At 38.7% G+C, this 16,289-nt stretch overlaps 1 protein-coding gene across 6 annotated transcripts in view; it reads right to left on the reverse strand.

Moving 5' to 3' along the window:
- The window catches only part of ERC1 (ELKS/RAB6-interacting/CAST family member 1), a 503,328-nt gene that overhangs the window by 391,499 nt on the left and 95,540 nt on the right, over positions 1-16,289 (reverse strand). The gene's annotated exons all lie outside the window — the stretch shown is intronic.

The following is a 16,289-nucleotide window of genomic DNA, read 5'->3' on the forward strand; positions in this document are numbered from 1 at the left end:
CAACCCCGGTGAGGTTGAAACAGCCCTGGTGAGGTCGGGACGGCCCCAGTGTGGTTGAAACGGCCCCCGTGAGGTAGGAACGACCCCGGTGAGGTTGAAACAGCCCCCATGAGGTAGGGACGACCCCGGTCTGGTAGGGACAACCCCGGTCAGGTCGAAACGGCCCCGGTGTGGTAGGGACAACCCCGGTCAGGTTGAAACGGCCCCGGTGTGGTAGGGACGACCCCGGTGAGGTTGAAACGGCCCTGGTGAGGCTCAGACGGCCCTGGTGAGGTTGAGACTACTCCAGTGAGGTTGGGACAAATAAAGGGGACCAGTATGGACTGATGAACAGGGGTAGATACAGAAGCAGAGCAACATTGAACAGAATGTTAAACTACAGTGGGAAGCCTGGGGAGGGTTGGGGGGGGGGGGGGATTAAGAAACCAACTGAAGGACTTATATGCATGCTTATAAGAGTAACCAATGGACACAAGACACGGGGCGGGGGGTGCGGGGGGTAGGGGCCGGGGGAATGTCAAGGGGGGGAAAAAAGGAGACATATGTAATACTCTTTGTAATACTTTAAGAAATAAAAATTATTAAAATATAAAAAAATAAATTAAAAAAAATAAAAAAAAAGACAAAAAAAAATGCTTTAAGGTGAAACTCTTATAATTTCATTTTAAACCTTAGTTAGCATATAAGCAAAACAAAGAAAAGAAAACAGAAATTCATTTGAATTTTAAAAATATCCTCCTATGCTAAGAAACTAAGATGCATTTAGAACCATTTAGGCATAAAGCTTTCCTATTAAGACATTTTAAAACCTTTCACTCATAACAAATTTCCATTGAGAGGCCTGCACATTAAAGATCATTATGAACACATCTTGCAGTAGGTGAGCTAATAACATCCCCTGTTCCCAATGAGCACATCAAGCCTCTGACTCATGCACTGTTAATAATAAGATGAAACTCTGGAAATAGAAATGAATATGAGAAGTAGAATATGTTATTTGCTCACTTCATTTTGCTCCTTTTGACCTGAAAATTTTCATTCAAAAAAAATTAAAGTACAGGTAAAATTATCTGGTTCTTGTCACACTGTCAACTGAGGTTGACAGTAGAAAATGTGTTCATTTCCTCTCATTAACTTACTAAGGAATAATAGCTAGAGTTAGAAAAACAAACATTAGAAACAAATTTTCATACTTCTCTCTTTCTTTAATAGTTTCTTTTTCAAAATAAGCCAACTTTTAATTATTCAACTAAGAGAAAGGAGTATTTGTGACTGAAAAGTACTACTTATGTCTGAAATTTCTTGCCTTTAAGTTTCAAGTATCAGCCTCCAAACCCCTTGGTTTAAGGGTAGAAGCTCCACATGGCTTTTGAAGTCCTTTTATAGATTCAATCCTTTACACAAGTTCTAGGTCTACTATACTCACAACAAAAAAAGACAGAAATAAAGGAAAGTATAAACAGAAAGAATCCTCACTTTTTTTCCTGTATCTTAACTCAGCCAATGTCAGACAACATTGTACTTTAACCTTTTACCATCTCTAGTAATGGCATTAATCTGAGAAAATGTATCATCTGTCAAAATGGAAATGAGGAATAAATGACAAAAAGAAGGGAGGCAAAAGAACCTGAATAAATTAGATACTCATTTCCCAAAATCACTACAAAAGAGCAAACTAACTAGGAACTCCTTTTTAATTCTTACTATTCTTTGTTATTTCTAGTTTTTTCTATATATATCTCTATTAATTTTTCCCTCCCCTCTCCTCTGCTTATACCTTACAACTGCCTATGATACAGACAGGCTTTCCTCAGTTATGCTAGTTAGATTCAGTATTTCAAGCCAAGAACCTAATCAAATATTAGGACTTTTAACCTCAAACATTTCTGCAAAGCCTAACATAATTAACAGATGTACTACCAAGGTTTGTTGATTGAAATATTATAGAGACAAAAACTAGCGTGAATGTAATAATGTCTTAAAACAAATCTATATTTTAGTCATCACAACAATATGTACATTTTAAAAAACAGGAGCTGTCTATGGCCATACCACCCTGAACATGCCCGATCTCATCTGATCTCAAAAAAAAATGGAAACACATATAGGTCTGAAATATATTATTTATTTAGCCTATCGACAATACTTAATGTGCATATAAACTGCAGATCCAAAAATTCCATAGGGCCTTAGATAATGTTCTGCCAATAGACCTAGAACCAAAATTTGGGTCTCAAACTTTGGTGTATAACAGAATCACTTATAAAACTTGCTAAAACTCATATGCATAAGCCCCAAGCACTAATCAAGTCTTGCCTGTAAGTCAATATTTGTCCAATAGAGGTCCCCACTCTTCTATCAATCAAAGGAAAGCTATTACAATAAACAATATAAAATCTAATATTAAGTAGTCACATAATGTTATTTCAGTACAAAGAGAAAATACAATGCTAAATTTAATTTTCTTCTTTGGCTTTTATTTAGCACATCAACCTGTTAGTTCCAAAATCATGTTCATAAACAAAATGACAAACTAATCACAAATGTTACTTGGTATAAATGCCATTTTAATGTTACCAGATCCCATCATATCTAAGATGACACTGAATTTAAGAAATTCCATTGTTTTATGTGCTGTAAAGAAAAGGAGGAAATGCCTCCAAATAAATCATGACACAATGCCTTATTATTCAGAATTTTTATTTTATACTGATTGCAACGGTGCTTTTTTACTTATTTAACCATAGAGTTTAATCATGTATCATTCTGAACTATTTTTATGACTTTCTCCATACCAATAATTTTTTGTTTCAATGTTGATTCACAGTGCAATATTCTGAATACACACTGTTGAACAACAAATTAAAGTCAACAATAAATACCAAGGCTCACACCATCAACTAACATGATAACAAAATGAACAACTATGCCCTAGCTGGTATGGCTCAGTGGATAGAGCGTCAGTCTGCGGACTGAAGGGTCCCGGGGTTTGATTCCGGTCAAGGGCACATGTCCAGGTTTTGGGCTCAATCCCCAGTATGGGGTGTGTAGGAGGCAGCTGATCAATGATTCTCTCACATCACTGATATTTCTATCTCTTTCTCCCTCTCTTCCTCTCTGAATTTAATAAAAATATGTAATTTTTTAAGTTTCTCCCAATGTTTAAAAAACAATGAACAGTTATGACTATGCTTGTGAATACACAGGCAAACAAATCTAGCAGGACTGCTGCCTTGCTGACAAAGAATGTAAAATACCATCAAGGGTAAGACAATTGCACAATTGTTAAAATGGGAAAACTTGTGAGTCTTAGAAGTGATGAAATATAGATTTTTAAAATATGGACAATAAAACCTATGATATCCTGGCATGGCCAATGCACAATTCTTTTTGCGTTTCATGATACACTAGTGATATAATGTACAACAGTCATTTCAAATCACCATTCACTGAATCTATACTAGAGCTGTTAAGTTCTTTAGTAGACTTCCTTGTTAATGCTTAACTATACCTTTCCCATTTATTCTCAGTACAACCAGAGTAAATTTCAAAAACTAAACCAGATTTTTCAATCCCTTGATTAAACACTGGAATGGTTTTTCTTGTACTTTGAATAAAATTGGTGCATTATCTGCAAGGATCATGAAGGCAAGTGCTTTTGTCTCCTGAAGGGCATGAATTTTCTTTTGTTCACTGCTATGTCCCTAGTGCTTTGCACATGGTTAGTGCCCAATAAATATCTGATGAATGAAATAAGTGAGTCTGTCCCTGACTACCACTTCAACCTCTCATCTCATGCCAGCCTTCCTTTTATACAATACTAGAGGCCCGCTGCACGGATTCATGCACCGGTAGGGTCTCTCAGCCTGGCCCGCGCCCTCTCGCAATCCGGGACCCCTGGGGGGATGTCGGATTGCTGGTTTCGGCCCAACCTCCACAAGCCAGGCTGAGGGACCTGTGGGGATCAGGCCGAAACCGGCAGTCTGACACTCCCCGAGGGATTTAGTAGTGAGCAAAGTGGCAGGCAGCCAGGCACCGCGCCACTCCCGCTCATCCTGGTCCCACTGCGCCTGCCGCCACTGCTGCTCAGTAGTGCGCTGCCACGGAGGTGGGAGAGGTTTGCACCGCTGAACAGCGCTTGCCAGCAGTGAGCCCAGTGTCTGGCACCCATCGGTCAGCTGAGCGGTGCTCCCTCTGTAGTGGTCAATGAGCATTAGAGCGACCGGTCATTCCACCCGTCATTTTGCTGTTCGGTCAATTTGCATATTAGGGTTTTATAATATAGGCTACTTTTGCCCTCTAGCTTCCTTACTGTTTGCTCAAAACTCTTTCCCATCAAGCCTTTGAAATTATAAACTCTTCTTCATGAAATGATTTTACCCAAATACTCAGGAAAACTATCTTCTTGTCTTTTTTCAGATCTCCCTTAAAGGGTACCTCCCCAAAGATACACTGTTTACAGAAATTCCCTCCCCCAACATAATTAGATTCCACTCAATTCCTTTATTTGAACTCATAATTACCAGTTTACTGTCTCCTTTTATCATAATGCTAACTCCATCGGCTAATGTTTTATTTATAACTAGAAGCTCAGTGCACAAAATTCGTGCACTGGGGGGGGGGGGGGGGGGAGGCAGTCCCCTCAGCCCAACCTGTGCCCTCTCGCAGTCCAGGCGCCCTCAGGGGATATCCAACTGCTGGCTTAGTCCCGCTCCCTCCAGGGACTAAGCCAGCAGCTGGACATCATTAGCTCTACCACAGAGTTGGGAGAGGCTCACACCACCACAGCTGCGCTTGCCAGCCATGAGCCGGGTTTCTGGCAGAGCAGCGCTTCCCCCCGTAGAAGCACACTGACCACCAGGGGCAGCTCCTGTGTTGAGCGTCTGCCCCCGGTGGTCAGTGTGCAACATAGCAATCAGTCATTCTGCCATTTGGTCAATTTGCATATTAGCCTTTTATTATATAGTATGGTTTTTGGTTAATTACCTCCCACCCACCCACCCACGATTGCCGCCAGGGAGGGATGCAAGAGGTTGGCCAGCTGGGGAGGTACCATGGGAGGGCTCCAGGACAAGTCTGGCCCGTCTCGCTCAGTCCTCATCAGCCGGACCGCAGCAGCAAGCTAACCTACCCGATGGAGCATCTGCCCCCTAATGGTCAGTGTATGTCATAGCAACTGGTCAATCGGTCTACTGTCTGCCCCCTAGTGGTCAATGAACGTCATAGTGACTGGTTGAGCGGTCGACTATCTGCCCCCTGGCGGTCAGTGCACGTCATAGCAAGCAGCTGAGCGGCCTTAGCATATCATTAGCATATTATGCTTTGATTGGTTGAACAGACGACCAGACACTTAGCATATAAGGCTTTTATTATATAGGATAGGATTTCTGTATCTAAACTCATTAGCAAAACTGGTTTGGAGATTTAGTTTGTTTTCTAATTTTCATCAAGTTTTAATATCCAGTGGTCGCACAGCAGAAAAAATAAACTACAAAGGCTATTCTTTCTTTAACCTCCAGGTTTAAATTTCTTTGTCTACATTTCAACTTATCCAACTCACATTTTTTGAGTACCCACTGTGTATTTTTAGACACTGGCAATATAAAGATTAAAAAATGGACAGCTTTGATGAAAAAAATTAAGTGAACAATGAAGAAACATACGTGTAAGTATATTATAACATGATTGGTTCATCTACATATATGTATAGAGCTGCACAGAAAAGACTTTACAAAAGAATTAAAATTTGAGCTAAATCTTAAAAGTAATAAGAGAAATAGAAAGGAAAACAAGCTTTCTAATCATTTATTTCTGAAACAAGCATTTCCACTTGCTCTTAAATAATTTTAAATTGTATGACTGTGTTTCCTATAAGATGATGCTATACTGTGAATGGCAACTGGACCTGTGTATTGGTATGGTTGACAAGGCCTATATTTCTTTTTATCCCACTTTTTATTGAATTTATTGAGATGACACTGGTCAACAAAATTATACAGGTTTCAAGTGCACAATTCCACAACACATCATCTGTACACTGCATTTTGTCTTTACCACCCCAAATCAACTCTCCTTTCATCACCATTTATCCTCCCTATAGTCTTCTTCCACCTCCCCACAACAATCACCACACTGTTGTCCCAGTCCATGAGTTTTTTCTTTTTTGCTCAACCCCTCCAGCCCTTCCCACTGATCCCCCCCACACACACACCAACATCTGTCAGTCTGCTCTCTATCTATGACACTGTTTCTATCTTGCTTGTTGGTTCATTTTGTTTATTAGATTCCACAAAAGAGTGAAATCATATGGCACTTGTCTTTCTCTGACTGGCTTATTTCACCTAGCATAATGCTTTCCAGATTCATCCATGTTGTTTGAAAAGGTAAGTCGTCCTTTTTTATGGCCGAGTAATATCCCACTGTATAAATGTACCACCGCTTCCTTATCCACTCTTCCTTATCCACTCATCTACTGATGAGAGACTCAGGCTACTTCCAAACCTTAGCTATTGTAAATAACACTGCAATGAACATAGGGGTGCATATATTTTTTTCAAATTAGTGTTTCGAGTTCCTTTGGAATTACTGGGTCATTAGGGAGTTCCATTTTTAATTTTTAGAGGTAACTCTGTACTGCTTTCCACAGTGACTGCACCAATTTGTAATCCACCAACAGTGCACGAGAGTTCCCTTTGCTCCACATCCTCACCAACACTTGATGTTTATTGATGTATTGATGATAGCCATTATGGGAGGTATGAAGTGATATATCATTGTGGTTTTAATTTGCATTCCTCTGATGATTAATGATGTTGAGCATCTTTTCGTGTCTGTTGGCCATTAGTATGTCCTCTTTGGAGAAGTTTCTATTCAGGTCTCTTGTCCATTTTTAATTAACTTATTTGTTTGATTCGTGTTGAGTTTTATAAATTCTTTATAAATTTGGGGTACTAACTCCTTAGTTTGATGTAGTCCCACTTGTTTATTTTTCCTTTTGTTTCCCTTGTCAGAACAAATATATCAGAAAAAATGTTGCTAAGAGAAATATCTAACATTTTATTGCCTATGTTTTCTTCTAGGACTTTTATGGTTTCAAGTCTAACATTTAACTCTTTAATCCATTTTGAGTTTATTCTTATGTATGATGTAAGGAGGTGGTCTAGTTTCTTTTGCTTTTCATTCTTTTTTTTTTTTTTTTTTTTTTGCATGCATCTACATTGTTTATTGCATAGACTATCTTTACCCCATTGTATGTTTTTGCTTCCTTTGTCAATTAATTGACTATAAACGTGTGGGTTTATTTCTGGGCTCTCTATTCTGTTCTACTCATCTATATGCCTGTTTTTTATGCTAGTTCCATGTTCTTTTGAATACCACTGGCGGTAAAGTACAGTTTTATTATCAGGGAGTATGATTCCTCGAATTGTATTCTTTCTCAAGATTGCTGTGACTATTAGGGGGTTTTTTACTTCCATATAAAATTATAAAACATTCATTCTAGGTCTGTGATATATGCCATTGGTTTCTTGGTGGGAATTGTGTTGAACATATAGATAGATTTGAGTAGTATGGACATTTTAATGTTAATTCTTCCAATCCATGAACATAGTATATGCTTCCACTTATTTGTAACTTCCTCAATTGTCTTATAATTTTCTGAGTACAGGTCTTTTACGTCCTTGGTTAAATTTATTCCTAAGTATTTTATTCGTTTTTAAACAATTGTGAATGTTTTCCTTTCTGATAGTTCATTATTGGTGTATAAAAATGCAACTGATTTCTGGATATTTGCTTTGTATCCTACTACTTTACTGAATTCATTTATCAGGTCTAAGAGTTTTTTTCTGGAATCTTTAGGGTTCTCTATATATAGAATCATGTCATCTGCAAACAATGAGTTTCATTTCTTATCTGATTGCTTTGGCTAGGACTTCCAGTACTTTGTTGAATAAAAGTGGTGAAAGCAGACACCCCCAACTTGTTCCAGGTCTTATGAAAAATACTTGTTTTTGCCTATTGAGCATGATGTCGGCTGTGAGTTTCTCATATATGGCCTTTATTACATTGAGGTATGTTCCCTCTATTTCCACTTTGCTTAGAGTTTTTATCAGACATGGGTGCTGGATTTTATCAAATGCTTTTCTGCCTCCATTGATATGATCATGTGATCTTTATCCTTCATTTTCTTTGTGTTTTCTATCTTATTTGTTAATCTGTGAATATTGTACCAACTTTGCATCCCTGGAATAAATCCCATTGGATTATGGTGTATGATCCTTTTAATGAATTGCTGGATCAGGTTTGCTTATATTTTATTGAAGATTTTAGTATATAAATTCATCAGGGGTATTGACCTATAATTTTCTTTATAGTGTCTTTATCTAGTCTTGGGATTAGGATAATGCTGGCTCCCAAAAATGAGCCTGGGAGTCTTTCTTCCTCTTGAATTTTATGGAATAATTTGAGAAGGATAGTTGTTAGATCTTCTTTGAATGTTTGGTAAAATTCACCTGTGAAGCTATCCAGTCCAGAACTTTTATTTGTTGGCAGTATTTTTATTACTGCTTCAATTTCACTAGTTATAATCTATCTATTCAGACTCTCTGATTCTTTTGGATTCAGTTTTGAAAGATTCTAAATTTCTAGGAATTTATTCATTTCTTCCAGATTCTCCAGTTTGTTGGCACATAGTCATTCGTAACATTTTCTCATAATCCTTTGTATTTCTTTGGTGTCAGCTGTACTTCTCTTTCATTTCTGATTTTATTTATTTGGCTCCACTCTCTTTTTTTCCTTAATAAACATAATGAAAGGTCTATCACTCTTGTTTATCTTTTCAAAAAAAACAGGTATTGGTTTCATTGATCTTTTGTCTTGCTTTTTTGGACTCCATTTCATTTATTTCTGCTCTGATCTTTATTATTTCCTTTCTTCTACTCACTTTGGGCTTTGTTTGTTGTTCTTTTAAAGTTCCTTTAAAAGTAAAGTTAGATTTTATTTGAGATTATTCTTGCTTCTCAAGGTAGGTTTGTAATGCTATGAATTTCCCTCTTAGGATTGATTTCACTGTGTCCCATAGATTTGGGGTTGTTGTGTTGTCATTTTCATTTGTTTCAGGATATCTTTTGACTTCTTCCTCGTTTTAAACTGATTCATTGTTAATTAAGTAATATGTTATTTACTCTTCATGTCTTTGTGTGTTTTTTAGTTTGTTTGTTTTTTGTGTCTTTAATACTGGGTACTAGCTGTGGTTATGGGATATATTAATCATGCACCATTAACCATGATTTTCTGGTTAAAAAAAAAAGGACATTCTAGCTTGGCTGGAAGTTGTATACCCCCGGGACCTGGGAGTCAACCTTGGAATGTGGTTTATTCTCATTCAAGACCTGCCTATTATCATGGAAAGATTTACAAACTTTTTTTTTTCTTTTTTTTTTTAAATCTTTATTGTTCAGATTATTACATTTGTTCCTCTTTTTTTCCCCCCATAACTCCCCTCCTTCCAGCTCCCACCCCACCCTCCACCCTCACTCCCCACCCACTGAGTTCATCCATAGGTGCATGATTTTTGTCCAGTCACTTCCCGCATCTCCCACACCCCTTTTCCCCCAAGAATAGTCAGTCCATTCCCTTTCTATGTCCCTGGTTCATTATAGTCACCAGTTCATTCTGTACATCAGGTTATTTATTCACTTGATTCTTAGATTCATTTGTTGATAGATGCATATTTGTTGTTCATAATTTGTATCTTTACCTTTTTCTTCTTCTTCCTCTTCTTAAAGGATACCTTTCAGCATTTCATATAATACTGGTTTGGCGGTGATGAACTCCTTTAGTTTTTCCTTATCTGTGAAGCTCTTTATCTGACCTTCAATTCTGAATGATAGCTTTGCTGGATAAAGTAATCTTGGTTGTAGGTTCTTGGTATTCAGCACTTTGAATATTTCTTGCCATTCCCTTCTGGCCTGCAAAGTTTCTGTTGAGAAATCAGCTGACAGTCGTATGGGTATTCCCTTGTAGGTAATTGAGCCTCTTTCTCTTGCTGCTTTTAAGATTTTCTCTTTGTCTTTTGCTCTTGGCATTTTAATGATGATGTGTCTTGGTGTGGTCCTCTTTGGATTCCTTTTGTTTGGGGTTCTCTGCGCTTCTTGAACCTGTAAGTCCATTTCTTTCTCCAGGTGGGGGAAGTTTTCTGCCATTATTTCTTGAAATAGGTTTTCAATATCTTGCTGTCTCTCATCTTCTGGCACTCCAATGACTCTGATATTAGTCCGCTTAAAGCTGTCCCAGAGGCTCCTTACACTATCTTCACACTTTCAGATTCTTTTTTCATTTTGCTTTTCCAATTGGGTGTTTTTTGTCGAATCTTTGGTTTGATTCTTGTGCTCCTCTGGTCTGCTATTGGGTATAATATTCTTTATTTCAGTCCGTGTATGCTTACTTTCTAATTTCTTTATCGTAGCATCGAGGGTCTCATTAGTTTTCGTGAGGCTCTGCACAAATTTATGGCAAGCCCTCAAAATTGCTATTCTTAGCTCCATATCCTCCATTTCTGTCATGTTTTTTTGTCTCCGCATCTTTTATGCTTTCTTGGTGCACCCCCTTGTGGTCTCTGTGCGCAGTCTTGTTCTAGCCAAGCCTTAATTGTTGTAGTTAACACTAGAGGGATTTGACCACCAGGCCGACTGGCTGTGGAAATCAGCTGTGGGAAAACTTCAGTCCTCAGGGGAGGTGCTAGTCCAGCCCTTGCCTGAGGCGATCGGCAAATGGCTGTGCGCAGGGTTTGGGCGGGGCGGGCTCAACAGGGCGGGGGAAGGGAGCAGCTATGGCCGCTCTCAGTCCGTCCCCAGGGGCTCTGCCTCTCTGTCCCAGCAATCGCTGCAAACCTCGGAGGGGCCGTAGCCAGACAGTCCCGCTTCTCCCGTTTGAGTCTGGGTCCCTAGAGACTCGCCCGGATCTGTAGCCCAGAGTCTGAGACTCGCTCCTGATTGAAAACGACAATCGCGCCCTCAGCCGCCAGCCCACTTTGCGCGCGCACCCTCACCACCGCACCGCCGTACCTTTAAATTTTCCACACTGCGCCTCCGCTGAGCGTCGGAATGCTGTTGTTTTTGCTTCTAGTTGAAGAGACTCTCCTCAGCCAGCCTTCCCGTGGTTCTGTTTGATGTCCACTCCGACTTTTAGTTGTATTTTTGAAGTGGTTGTCCACGGCGGCAGTCTCCGGTGTTTACCTATGCCGCCATCTTCGATTCCCCTCAAGATTTACAAACTTATTGCCCAAATAATGGAGTTCCACCCCAGCCTGCATAGCCTACTTTCCCATGTCTGTAATCCCTACTTCCCCATGTAATCCTTGTCCTACTCTGGTTTAGGAGGGGCTGCAGAGCAGATTTTTGTGGATGACCTCCTGCTCTCCCATACTGCCAGCAGTATTGGAATTAATGCTTATATATGATCCAACACTTTCTCTGCTTAATTGGCTCAAGTAGTGACAGGCAGCACATGCTTGATATGATTTCAATCTTCTTAAACTTACTGAGGCTTGTTTTGTGTCCTAACATGGTCTATCCTACAAAATGTTCCATGTACACTTGAAAAGAATGTATATTCCACGCTTTAGGGTGAAATGCTCTGAAGATGTCATTTAAGACCACCGTTCCCTTGTTGATTTTCTGCTGGGACATATATCCATTGGTGTAAATGAGGGGTTAAAGTCACCTACTATGACTCTATTACTATCCCTGTATGTCCATCAAGATTTGCTTTACATATTTAAGTGCTCCTATATTGGATGCATAAAGGTTTACAAGGGTTATATCCTCTTTTTGGATTGCTCTCTTTACCATTATGTAGTATCCTTCTTTGTCTCTCACTATATCCTTTGTTTCAAAGTCTATTTTTTCAGATAAAAGTATTGCTACCCCAGCATCATTTTTTTCCTTTCTATTTGCATGAAATAACTTGCTCCATTCCATTACTTTTGTGTGTATCTTTGTTTCTGAGGTGGGTCTCTTGTAGACTGCATATATATATGGGCCTTTTTTTCTTGTCCATTCAGCTACCCTATATCTTTTGATTAGAGCATTTAAGTGATTTGATTATTGATAGGTATGTTTTTATTGCCATTTTATCCTTTTAACTATATCCTTTCATTTTGTTTTGCTTTCTTCTTCTTCTTCTCCTTCTTCAAGCAGGCCCATTAACATTTATTGTAATATTGGTTTGGTGTAATAAACTCCTTTATTTCTCTTCTCTGGGAAGTTCCTTATTTCTCCTTAATTTTAAATGATAGCCTTGCTGAGTAAAGTAGTCTTGGTTGCAGGTCCTTGCTTTTCATCACTTTGAATATTTCATGGCAACTCCTTCTGGCCTGAAATGATTTTATTGAGAAATCAACTGACAGTCTTATGGGAGCTCCCTTGTAGGTAACTATCTTTCTCTTTCTGTTTTTAAGATTCTCTATTTGTATTTAAACTTTGCCATTTTAATTATGATGTGTCTTGATGTGGGCTTCTGTGGGTTCATTTTCTTTGGAACTCTCTAAGCTTCCTGGATTCCCATGTCTTTTTCCTTCACCAGGTTAGGGAAATTTCTGCTATTATTTCTTCAAATGGGTTCTTGATCCCTTGTTCTCTCTTCTCCTTCTGGTATGCAGACGTTGTTATACTTCATGTTGTCCCTAAGTTCCTTTAAACTGCCCTTTATTTTTTAAGTATTTTTTCTTTTTGCTTCTCTGAGTGATATTTTTCTACCTTGTCTTCTCACTTGCAGATTTGATTCTCTGCTGCTTTCTAAGCTACTGTTAATTCCTTCCAGTGTATTACTTTCAGCTATGTCATTCTTCATTTCTGACTGGTTATTTTTCATGGTTTCTATGTCCATTTTCATGCCATTGAGCATCCTTATAACCATTACTTTGAACTCTATATGATAAATTGCTTGCCTCCATTTCATTTAGATCTTTGGAGATCTCTCCTATTTTTTCATTCAGGGTATATTTCTTTGTCTCCCCATTTTGGCTTCCTCTTTGTTATTTCTATGTATTATATAGATGTGCTTTGCCTTCATGTCTTCATGGGGTGGCCTTATGTAGTAGGTGTCCTTGTGGAGTTCAGTAGTTCAATCTTCTTGACCACCTGAATTCGGTGCTCCAAGAATGTCCTTGTGTGAGTTATGTGGGCTTGCCTGTTTGTTACTGAGTCTTGACTGCTACTGGCATATTCCTGTGCAGAATGGACCCTCAGGCTGGCTGGCTGTGAGGCTCAAGCCCAACCATGGCATGTGAGTTGCTATGCAGGTACTGACCACATGAAGTGAATTCAATCAGCAGGGTGTGGTGCTGCCAAGATCTCCCTTTGGATATGCTGCTTGTGAAGCTTACTGAATCCTGCTCTGATTTTGTCTGAAGCTGGTCACTGGGTGTGTTGGATTTGGGGCCTCACAGGAGGGACTCTGGTGCAGGCCAAAGTCAGACGCTGCCTATGACTGGCCCTCGGCAACCTGTTTGTAACTACAAGGGATCGACAGTTTGTGGTTGCCTCTGCTGGACCTGGGTGTATGCAGGAAGGACCAAGCTACTCACCACAGTAGGCTTTTACTAGCACCAGGCCTCTGAAATCTACTTCTGCCTGTTTGTTGCCTGATAGGCTCAGTCACTGAAAGAGCCTCTGGCTGTACTCAAATTGTATGAAGTAGGTTCATAGTGGGTCACCAGGTAAGGGCAACTGGTGCTTACCAAACTGATACAGGTTCAAACTTGGTGCCAGTGCTGGGTCTAAGGCCACTCAGTAAATGTTCCCTGGCCTACCAAGTCTATCTGTATGCTTGCACACCTTTGTGTTGGGGCAGAGTCTCAGGAAGTCATCAGGATGAGGCTTGATCACTCAACAGACCAATATTTAGCCAAGTGAAGGCAGGACTCTGCTCCATTCAGGCATGTGAGGAGATAATGGCCCCTGTTCTAGAGCCACAAAGTTTAGTCTGTCCCAGATTCAGTTTCAGTGTGGCTGCTTCTGTAAATTCTTGGTTGTAAGACTTCTCTTCAGCAGTCTTCAGGATGGTTATTCAAGAAGACTATTCTATAATTTTAGATATAATTCCAGTTTGGTACTCGGAGGCAGCAAGTGTACATCCACCACCTACTCCTGCATCATTTTGGATCTCCCCAACAAGGCCTATATTTCTTTCCACATGAGGTACATGAGTGAGGCTTGTTATCTGTAGAGTTTATTTGAAAAACGGTCATAAATTCATGGATTTCCTACCACCTTTTCAAATTTACCAAAATTCTGATTGTTCTCTGCCAGAGTAACATGGTGACTTTTCATAACACTTAGCTATTTACTATTTATTAACCCCCAAACTCAAAATTAAATGGGCATAGGTTGAAATATTCAGAAGAGAAGCAGTAAAAATGTAACACTCAAAGTTCATCATGATGCTGGTATAGTTTTCATGTTGCATGCTGTTTGATGTACTATGGCCAGACTCTGGATTATCTCATTGAAATATACAGTCTTTAAAATAAACTGAAAGGCCGAAACCGGTTTGGCTCAGTGGATAGAGCGTCGGCCTGTGGACTGAAAGGTCCCAGGTTCGATTCCAGTCAAGGGCATGTACCTGGGTTGCAGGCACATCCCTGGTGGGGGATGTGCAGGAGGCGGCTGATCGATGTTTCTCTCTCATCGATGTTTCTGACTCTCTATCTCTCTCCCTTCCTCTCTGTAAAAAGTCAATAAAATATATTTTTAAAAAATAAAATAAAATAAAAATAAAATAAACTGAAAGAAACTCAGGATGTGTTTATAACATGGGCATTTACATAAAACTTTCTAAGACAGTATGATGTGATGGTAATTTGAAGAGCATAAAATATACACTGCTACAGATTAATCATAACAATATAGTCAGTATGTGTTGGAAGGATCAACAGGTCTAATCACTCTAAAAGACAAGATAGCCTGGCTGGCATGCCTCAGTGGTTGAGCATCAACCTAGAACCAGGAGGTCACAGGTTTGATACCCGGTCAGAGCACATGCTCAGATTGCAGCTTCGATCCCAGGTAGGAGGAATGTAGAAGGCAGCCAATCAATTATTCTCTCTCATCACTAATGTTTCTATCTCTCTCTCCCTCTCCCTTCCTCTATGAAATCAATAAAAAAAAATTTTTTTTAAAGACAAGTTTCAAAAATGTACATATTATTTGACTGAGCAAAATTTATAGGAATTTATCCTAAAAAAATTAATATATAGGGATAAATGATTAAAGAAATTTAGTACAGCACAGTTGATAATACTGAAAAGTTAATAGTGGTCTAAATTTTCAACAGTAAGAGATATTCAAATAAATGCAATGGAACGTTATAAATGCATTTGAAATTATAAAACTTTGCATGTATTGACAAAGACAGACAATCAAGACAAATTATTAAGAAAGTGGGTGACATTACATTATGCATAACTGCATACACATAGGAAAACTGACATTTATCACTAGGTACTGATACCTTGGGTTTAAAGTTTTTGCTAATATATTTTCTAATTTTACTATACTAAACTACAATGGATTTACTCTGTAATAAAATTATTATTTAAAAAAATGAATTTCTCTTTAAGAAATAAAAATGTCCTCAGTGTAGATACTTCTGATTTTTTGCAAAAGGAGAAACTGTGAAACAGACTATAAATTTAAAAGTATTCTCTTAAAGTTGCCATTTTGCTGTCTTGGGAATATTCCTTTTTTTTTAAATCTCCTTCCTTACATTTCATTTAAGAAGGAATTATTCACACTGGCATTAACACAGTTCTAAGTTGTTGTTTTTCCCTATCCAGATATGAAAGTTATCTGAAGTCTGTGACCACATGTAGAGAATAAAGTTATCAATTTTTTTAATTCAATGTAAGAAAAATGTTTTACTTATGCTTTCTTAAAATGAAGCATTATCTAGAAAAGTGAAAACTTAACAACCACAATGGTCAGCTAAAGTCTGAGTTTTCTTTCTATAAGTGACAGTATGCCTATATGTCCTTCTTTCTCACTATGCCTCCATGGCAGCAAATGATTTTTATCACATATATTTAGCACATATATTTTATATTAAGGCAACAGTTTCCATGGAAACCATAAGGCAAACATCTGTCACTGCTGTCAAGGACTTTATGAGCACACCTAAATTGAAGTTACTACTTACTTTCTCTTATTAATATTTTAAAATTGACCAATAGTTAGCTACTCTGATTCTGATTTTGTTGCATGTGTGTCTCTGAACAAATCAAAAGATGAGTA

Source organism: Myotis yumanensis, unplaced genomic scaffold (assembly GCF_028538775.1).
Source record: "Myotis yumanensis isolate MYYU_CA2020_CCGP unplaced genomic scaffold, mMyoYum1.0.hap1 SCAF_3, whole genome shotgun sequence".
NCBI classification, from domain to species: Eukaryota; Metazoa; Chordata; class Mammalia; order Chiroptera; family Vespertilionidae; genus Myotis; species Myotis yumanensis.